Source organism: Sturnira hondurensis, unplaced genomic scaffold, assembly GCF_014824575.4.
Source record: "Sturnira hondurensis isolate 20B ecotype Veracruz unplaced genomic scaffold, ASM1482457v3 Scaffold0018728, whole genome shotgun sequence".
Lineage (NCBI taxonomy): Eukaryota > Metazoa > Chordata > Mammalia > Chiroptera > Phyllostomidae > Sturnira > Sturnira hondurensis.
In genome coordinates, this window is record NW_028091359.1 from 12,367,749 (window position 1) to 12,376,995 (window position 9,247).

The window sequence follows — 9,247 nt, forward strand, 5'->3', positions numbered from 1 at the left end:
CTCTCTCCCCTTTGCGACAGGTGACCGGACATCGATAACCCCCGCCTCCTCCCATAGTACTGACCGAGATGGGAGCCCGAGGAGCGGATGGGCACCGTCAGGATCCTGGATTCCATCCAGACATCCTGGAATGAGAGGGGCGTGGAGCAGCCGGCCGCGAGGCCAGCCTCGGACTCGTTTGGTGAGGATGTCGGCTGGCGACCTGTGTCGGGTCGCCCTGCCTTTCCAGCCGTGCCCTTTTGCCTACTTATCTGCGGAGGCTAAGTTCTGCTCCTCGGGAAACTTACAGGGATGAACTCCTGCTTCCTGGGGCCTGCGTCCTAGGAGAAAGCCTGCCTTGGGTTTGACTCTTTAGAGAAATACCTTCCATGCCTAAATGACAACCACTCACCAGTGCCAGCCGTGGAATAACCCACGGGAGAGTGGACGCAGCACAAAGTCCCCTTGCTATTAGCTGCTCCCTCACCTGGGTTTTCAAGGAAGTGGGGTGGAGGTAGTGGAGGTTTCAAGCTCCCTCCTACCAGCGTGACCTTGGATGGCACCCTCTGTGGTTCCCATTCCGCTGGTGCTTTGCCCTCAGTGCTGCCAGTTGTAAGCCCTCCCTCCATCCCTGCCCCATTCGGCCGTGTCCTAAGTCCCCTCACAGCTCAAGTCCTGTTCGTCCCATGAAAACCCCCAAAATTCTCGGGAGGCACCTCCTCCCTTCCCTTCCCTTCCCTTTCCCTTCATTAAAACACATTATTTTGTCATCAGGGCTAGCTGACTGTAATCAGTTCTCTTCACAGGTGTCTGGGAGTTGGCCTTCCCAAGTAGATTACATATCAATTAAGCATACCTCCAGGACGAAGTCCTTCCTTCTCTTTGGGATTCTCTTCTGGGAATTAGGACACTGCCTTTGAGGCTTCTTCCCCAAACGTTTAACCTTCTTTGAAGTTTGCCTGTGGGGACAGGGTTGAAGAAAGTCCAATCCTGGCCTCAGGCGGCCCTCAGTGGACACCAGCTGCCAGGGAAGGAGGCCAGGTGCTTCGAGACACTACTCCCCACGGCAGTGCTAGTGCCCTGGTGGGAGGCCTGACTGGAAGAAAGTGCTGATTTTCTCTGATATCGGGGATCCCAGACCTGTGAATTTGGGGTGGCCTTTTCCTCCTCTGTGTCCACTGAGGTGAAGTTTTGCTGCATCCTTTCAGACTAGGGCTTTCTATTGATAATCAGGAAATTAACAAAAAAACCTTGAAGCTTGAATACCTACCTTGAAACTGCTGCAAACTCTAAGCCCCTGACTCTGGAGGGGATTTTGAGTCTTAACTGCACCTTTGGTGCAACTTGACCTGTAAGCCCTCAAGCCTGGGTACAAGTCTCTGCCTGTCACAGGTGCTGGGGGCCCACCCTTGGGATCTCGGCACACATGATCCTTACAACCACAGGGGCCTAACACCTCCCCGTGGTGTGTCTGCAGGGGGTCCTGGGCATTGCAGCGCACTTCCCAGCCCCACTAGGGTCTGTTACATCGGTTAATCCTGTTTCCTTAGAGAGAAGTCAAAGGCTCCACTCATCTAGTCTGGCGTTGGCCGTAACGTTTGACTCTTGGCAGGCCGTTTCGGTTTCTGGAATGAGCTAATCTCCAAGGCACCTTCCCACAAATGTTCTGTGACTTCCCATCTCTGTCCTGAGCCCCCCCACCCCCAGCTTCTCCCCCCATTCAGGTTGTCAGATGTGATTCTGAATGGACACTTCAGCGTGTCATCGGGGCCTGATGTCTGCCCAGTTGGGAGTGGAGCCTCAGCAACCTGAGGCCCTGCCCCCTCCCCTGGGCCATTCATTCCTCCACCTCCCGCCCTGGGTGGAGGCTCTTTCATTCCTCAGTTCCCTGTTCTTGGGAACCACCTGGAGCCCTTTCTCAGGCAGGGCAACCTCTGCTGAGTGGCCTGGGAAAATCCCTGGGAGCTCAGGTCAAGGTGCCCCACCACTGTGGGGAAAGCCCTAGGCTCCAGGCCACGAGCCCTCCTCCGAGGGAGCTAATGTGCCTCAGGGCTCTGGGGCAGCCAGTGCACCTAGAGGGTAAAATAGCAGGTCACCCCTCAGCTCCTCGGAGACAGGGTGGTGTCCATTTTTGACCCTCCGTGTGAGCTGGCACATAGTCAGCTAGATGAATGAATGAGTGAATGAATGAATGAATGGGCAGCATCTGGAGCCCTCCTTTCACTTGCCTACATATAACCCTGGCCCCAAGCCGAGCTCTGGAAACCCTCCCAGCAAACTTGCTGGGCCACCTACAGTGTCGCACATCCTCCCAGGGTGGCAGCTCCCAGGCTCTGGAGGGGAGGGAGGCGCTATGTCCTCACAGACCCTTGACCAGAGGGAGAGCGGCCGTTCCCCCAGGGCTGGGGACTCTCTGTGGGCAGAGGCATCAGTCAGGTTCAGGTAGGCCCAAGAAGGGGATGATGATGTGGGTCAAGGGGTGGTGGCAAAGCAGAGAGCCATGGAGTTTACTAGGAATGAGCTCAGATTGGGGGGCGGGGGGGAAACACCCGAGTCACGTGACCTTGGAGAAGTCATGTGTCTCTTTGAGTCCTATCTGGGGCGTGGCAACAATCTGGAGCCACAGGAGGCTGCTAGAGGACAGAAGGCAATCAAGCAGGTGACCTTGCTTTGGGATCTGTTGAGTCCAATGTCAGGGACCCTGGTTACTATTTTGTTCTTGCTAAGTCACACTGAGGCTTCTGGTCCCCTATGGTCATCTCCATCCCTCTGCCAGGGAAAGAACAGACGGCACCCACACCCCACACCCCACCAAAGAGTCCCGTCTATCATTTGCATCGTCATGTCATTAACACACTACCCCTGACCACTGAGGCGGGGAGATAGTACTAAATGTCTTGTTTATCTGGGAGGGAGAAAAGGGTGGGCAAGAAAGAGATAACCAGAGCTCTGGGCTCCTCAGCACGTCAGTATAAACATCAGCTAAAGGGAGTAAGCCTCCGAAGCCTGAAAGGAATGTTCTGTGGGGTCCCCAGGTTCCTGAAGCCCAGAACTTCGCCCACCAGTGCCCCACATGACAAGTGGAAGAGCCCAACCTTGCCCCTCAACAGACATCTCCTCTTGATGCTCCAAGGCCCAAAGATCAGGATTGGGAACACAGGTCCTAGGGTCACACANGCACGTCAGTATAAACATCAGCTAAAGGGAGTAAGCCTCCGAAGCCTGAAAGGAATGTTCTGTGGGGTCCCCAGGTTCCTGAAGCCCAGAACTTCGCCCACCAGTGCCCCGCATGACAAGTGGAAGAGCCCAACCTTGCCCCTCAACAGACATCTCCTCTTGATGCTCCAAGGCCCAAAGATCAGGATTGGGAACACAGGTCCTAGGGTCACACAGTCCTGGGCTTGAATCCCATCTGTCACTGTCAGACCTGAGAGAAGTCACTTGAGCTCTGTGGGGCTCAGCTGGGTACCTACCCCCTGTAGTTGGCATGAGGTGGTTAGATAATGCAGGTCAGAGGTCAGTGTGAAGTTGGAGCCCCATGGAGGGCTCCCTACATGGTTGCCAGCCTGTCTCAAAATTAAGGACCCAAGGGTGAGCTTCTGAAACAAGTTTGTTCTCGGGCATCCTTGGACAGAGCAGGCCCTTCCCCTTTAGTGTTTCCTAGAATCGAGCTAACAGAAAAAAAAAAAACAAAACAAAGAACCTTGTTATCTGCAAGAGGCAGTGCTGGGGTTCTGATAAAGGGGTTTGTCAGGATCTGGAAGCTTACCAGAACTTTCTGTCATTGTCTCTGTGGAGGGGTGGGCAGAGACCCTGTTTTGCTGGGGGGGCAGGCCCTGCTATCCAGACACCCGCCCAGGCCCCCTGAGAGGTGGTAAGAAAAGGGATTCGGGGGGCGGAAGGAGGGTCTGTGTGTGCCCAGAAAAGGCCTTCCTGCTCCCTGAGAGCCCAGTTTGCAGGCACTGCGGCCCGAAGAAGAGCACAGAGAAGGCCAGGTCACCGTCATTTGTTGGGCACTTCTCTGTAGGCTCAGAATTTTGATTCTCACCCCCATTTTTCAGATTAAGCACAGGAAAGGCTTAATCACTTGCCTGAGGTTCCACAGCCAAGCCCAGACCCTGGACTGGAAAATTCTAAGCAGTCAGACTCCAGAGCCCACAGTTCTAGCCACAAACCCACGAGACAGCAGGGGAGGAGCCCGATCCTAGCTGAAGGGTGAGTGAGCATGCTACTGTACTGAGCCCCGGTGGGCTGGGGAAGGCCACGAAAGGAGACAGGCACCATTTTACCAAGCACACAGACCCCTACCTGCCTGGAAGGTCCTACATTGTTTCAAGGAGAACTGACACACCTCACTTCAAGGCAGTTCTTAGAAGGCCACAGCCATGTTCTCCTCCCCTCCCCCCTGCCCCTGTCTCCATCACCCTGCCTCCCCCAGCCCACATCCTCACAAAAGACCCCAATTACATCCTTTCTCGGGGCCCAGTGCATGGTCCAGGGGTGAAGTGGATGATGATGGAAGCTGAAAGCATCACTCAGCATCCTCTCCATCCCAATGTGATATGACACATGGCCCAGATGTTCCCAGTGCTTAAAAGAACAGTGACCCCAAATCAGTGGGTTCTTGTGCTTGTGCATTTTGTTGGGGTGTTCTTATAGCCTTCCCTCCCTTTGCACTGAGTCCCCCAAATTCCAGACCCTTGGGCTGAGTATCCGGTGTTTGTGTACTTCCGTCTGACTCTGGAGTCTCCCTACAGTTTCCTAGTCCCCTGGGCACCCCGAGGGCACCTCCTCTGCAAGAAGGGGTTTTGCAACATCTCCGACTTGCCCCAACTAGACAAATCTGCTCCCACATTCAAGCCAACAGGATTGTGTTCTGAGTCAATGGCAGCAAAGAATGGAGAAGGGCCCGGCATCCTTCTGCCCTTTCTGATTTGTGCATTCTGAAGAGAAACCAGAGCATCCTTGTGCCCCTTCTGATTGTGGAGAGAATAAACCAGAGGCTCAGGAAAACGTGTTTGTGGGTTGGGTGTAGTTGTCAAAGCTCATCACGATGGCCTCAGAGTTTATTTTCTCTTTTCCAGAGTGTTCGGTATCCTAAGTGTTGCATCGAGTGTGCATGCATGTGTGTGTGTGTGTGTGTGTGAGTGTATACGTGTGTGCCCTTTGTCTGCTCCTGCAAAGCTTTTGCGACACAACAATAACTCACCCTAGCCTGATGTCACGGCTAATTTATACTTCCCAGCTTGATGGCTTGATGCCTCCAGACACTCGCTAGCTTTCTCCTCTCCCCAAGCCAGTTGCTCTCCAGAAAGCAGTTGCGGTTGAAGGCAAAAGGCATGTTAGGTCAGCCAGCAATTTGGAGTCAGTTTTAGGCGGCAGATGCCCCTAGGCCCAGGTCTCAGGTCCAGATCCAAGGAGCTTCTGAGTAGCAAGTAAAGTCCCAGCTGAGTGGCATCTGCCGGCAAAACAGAACTTTGCTCACCCGAGGACACCAGTAGGTAACAGGAAGAAAGCTGGGGCAAGGTTTATGGGCCTTGCAATTGGAGCCGTAATAGATTAATTACACGGACATTTGTAGAAGAGAATGTTTCCCCTCCTTTTAGAGAAAATAGTTGGGTAATGATAGTGAACACCTCGGCCACTCACTTTACAGCACAGAAAATAAAACCCAGTGTAAGTGACTTGTCCGAGGTCACACAGCCAGCTACTAGCAGAACCTGGGACGAGATGTAAGCTCGTCTAAGCCTGGGCCAGCACTCATGGCCTGTGGGTCAGATGCAGCCTGAACATGTGTTCTGCTAGGCTCACACAACTGTTCCAGTTGCTGTTAATACAAACAATTTTTAAATATCCCAAACAACTCTTTTATTCTACTTCTGGACTCTCTGAGCCTCAAGAATTTAGATAGAGCACAGAAATAGTGACTTGCTTCTGCCACATGATGTGTGAGGGCTGTCAACTGAGAAGACGTGAGGACAGGGGCTGGGCTGGGTGTGCCTCAGTGGCTGAGGTTGGAATCACCTGGAGAACTTTCATTCACCTGTGTGGTGGTTCATGCTGGCTGTCAGCTGGACACTCGGCTGGGCTGTCAGCCAGGACACCTGTGCGTGGCTTCCCCGTGGGGAGTCGTTTAGACTTCCTTCAGACAAGATGGCAGCCAAGGGCTAAGATCAAGTGTCCGAGAGGACCAGGCAGAAACCACAGGACCCTTTATGACTGCAATCGTTTCCTAGGGCTGCGCGAATAAAGGACCACAAACAGGATGAATTCACAGAAAGTTACTCTGTCACAGTTCTGGAGGCTACAAGTTCACCATCAAGATGTTGGCAGGGTTGGTTCCTGTGAGTGCTGTGAGGGAGAGTCTTTTCCATGCCTCTCACTTAGCTTCTAGCACATTCTAATTCTCTGTCTCTACGTGGCCTTCTCCCCGTGTCCGTCTCTGTGTGAAAATTTCCCCTTTTTATAAGGATTTGGGCCTACCCAAATGACCTCATCTTACCTTGAACATCAGCCAAGACCCTATTTTTAAGTAAGTTCACACTCACAAATACTGGGAGTTAGGACTTCAACATCTTTTGTGAGAATACAATTCAACCCATAACCATGATGTTAGCCTTGAAAGCCACATAGCATCGCTTCTGCTGTGGTCACAGGCCCCTCCCCACCAGGTTCAAGGGGAGGGAACATAAACTCCACCTTTGGGTGGGAGAAGTGTCAAAGCTGCATTATAAAACGCGTGTGCAATGGGAGATACTGTTGCAATCATTTTTGGAAGGTACACTCTGCCACAACAATGCTTTATGTTATATGTGTGTGTATATAATATAAAAATATGTATATATATTTTAGTTGCTAATATTTAAGCACAAGGGGGTTCACATAAAATTTGGGTTCTGGTCCTTGAAGAACTGGAAAGGCCTGGCAGCATGGCGCTCTCGTTTTTGGAGGTAGTGAGAGCTGCCCCTCTTAGGAGGCTGGTGGGCGATGCGACCTACTTCCTGCATCTCCCTCTTCTGGGGTCCAGTGCCAGCTGCCATCTAGTCGCTGTGCATAGCTTGATTTCCCTTACGCTCACCTGCTTCTCCCCTGTATGGCCTTGTTGCTTTTTTCTTGGATCTGGGGTGCCTCTCACCCCCCGGCCATGCTGCGCAGGGGAAGCTCCCAGGGCGGAACCCCAGGAACTCCCCTGAGGTGAGGTCATGGTGTCATGCCTGGAACCCCTCCAGGAGCCCACAGAAGGCAACAGAAATGAGCCAACCTGTGATTCACGGCAGAGGGTGTGCAGGACTGGTCTAGCCAGGAGGCTGCGGGCAAGCACAGGCAGCTGGCTGGTTGTGGAGAGTAGGGTGAGGTGGGGGTGGGGAGGTGAGCTGGAAACTGGAAACAAATGTGGTCAGATCCACCCTCTGAGGCCCCACCCATCCACCCCTGCCTGCCCTGCCTTGCCCTGCCCTGCCCTGTCCCCACAGGTCTCTCTCCAAGAAATGGCCTGGGGGCCACCTGTGAGGCGGCTTCCCTGACTTCCCACCATTCCCTTCTATCTGTATGCTACAGAGCCCTCCCAGATCCTCTCTGCTATGGGCGGGCTCCGTTCACAGCACAGGCCTCTAAAGTCAGCAACGCCAGGGCAGCGGACCAACCGACCATATTTACTTGTCATCCCAGGAACCTTGACCGAGAGAGTGATTTTCCCTTCAGGAGCACCAGGGGAACAGACACAGGCCAGGACCAGGAGTCAGGGAAGGGGTTCTAGTCTCGCAGGTACACAGGCAGACCCCTTCGCCCCAGGAGTGCTGAGCTTTCTTCAAGCTGGGACACGTGGTGTTTTGGTTGGTCTCTAGGCATGAAGGATGTCACTGGGGACCCTGGCCCTGTCACCACGGCCCCTCTTTGTGCCCTTTCCTGCCGTTGCAAGAGTGAGTTCGTTCATTGATGCACAGTGCGTAGGAAGGTGGTCTGGCAGAGTGCGAGCTATTGTTTATGTGCCAGGGTCTCCTCCACCCAGCGTTGCTGTGCCGTGAGCGCCTAGTGGGAGTTGGCAGATGGGGAGCCTTGCTTTATAGAGAACCCTGCCCCGCTTCCCCACATACCAGGTACTACGTACCAGGTGCAGTGCCAGGCCCAGAACCCAGGCCGGCCTTGCCTTCACCTACACGCAGGCCACCTGAATCCCCCCTGCATCCCCAGCTCACCCAGCAGCAGCCAAAGAGAGAGAGAGGCCCCTGGAGTTCAGGTCACCAGCATCTGTGATCAATACTTTGCAGGTTGGTTGGGGGAGGGGGGCAGGGCGTGAGGGTTTTTCTGACCTTGGGGAAGGACTGTTGTTTGGCTCCTAGTGAGAGGTGGAAATAATTTAAGAAGGGGGAAGGGTGGGGAAATAGGAAAACAGGCATGCTATAGTTGCAATTTAATTCAGGGCTGGCTGGCACTGGTCTCCAAAAGTTGAAGATGGCTGGGGGAGAAGGGGAGGGGCCTGGTCCCGGGGTCCCGCCAGCCTCCGCCATCATTGAACCTGAACTCCCAGAGATAAAAGATGCACATTGGAGCTCAGAGCAGAGCTCATTACTCTCTCCCTAAGGCTGCCATAACAAATTACTGTGAACGGGGTGGCTGAAACCAAAATTTATTCTCTCACAGTTCTGGAGGCTACAGGTCCATAATCAAGGTGCCGGCAGGGCTGCGTTCCCTCTGACAGCTCTGGGGGAGGGTCTTTGTTTCTTCCAGCTTCCACTGGCCGCCGCAATCCCTGGCGTTCCTTGGTTTGTAGATGTGTCACTTCCTGTGTGTCTCTGTGTCCTCTCCTCTCATAAGGACCCCAGCCACTCGATTTAGGACTCACCCTATTCTAGTCTGACCTCATCTTAACAAATTACATCTGCAAAGACTCTACTTCCAAATGAGGTCCCATTCTGAGATTCCAGGTGGGTGTGAGTTTGGGGGAGTCACTATTCAGTCTGCTATGGTGCCCTTGACTACCTTATCTGGGAGGGGGGTCACGCCAGAACCCCACAGAGGTTCCAGCAAGTATTGATTGACAGGAAGCCACTTTAGACCAGGGGTCCGCAAACGGCTACTTTTGGGGTGGCCCATGCACTAAGAATGATTTTTATATTTTCAAATGACTCAGAAGGAAAAAACCAGAATGATATCTAGTTAAGGGTGAAAATTATGTAAAATTCTTCTTTCGGTGTCCATAAATAAAACTTGACTCGAGTACAACCACACGCATTCATTTACTTCCTCGTTAGGGCGGAGACTGTAGACG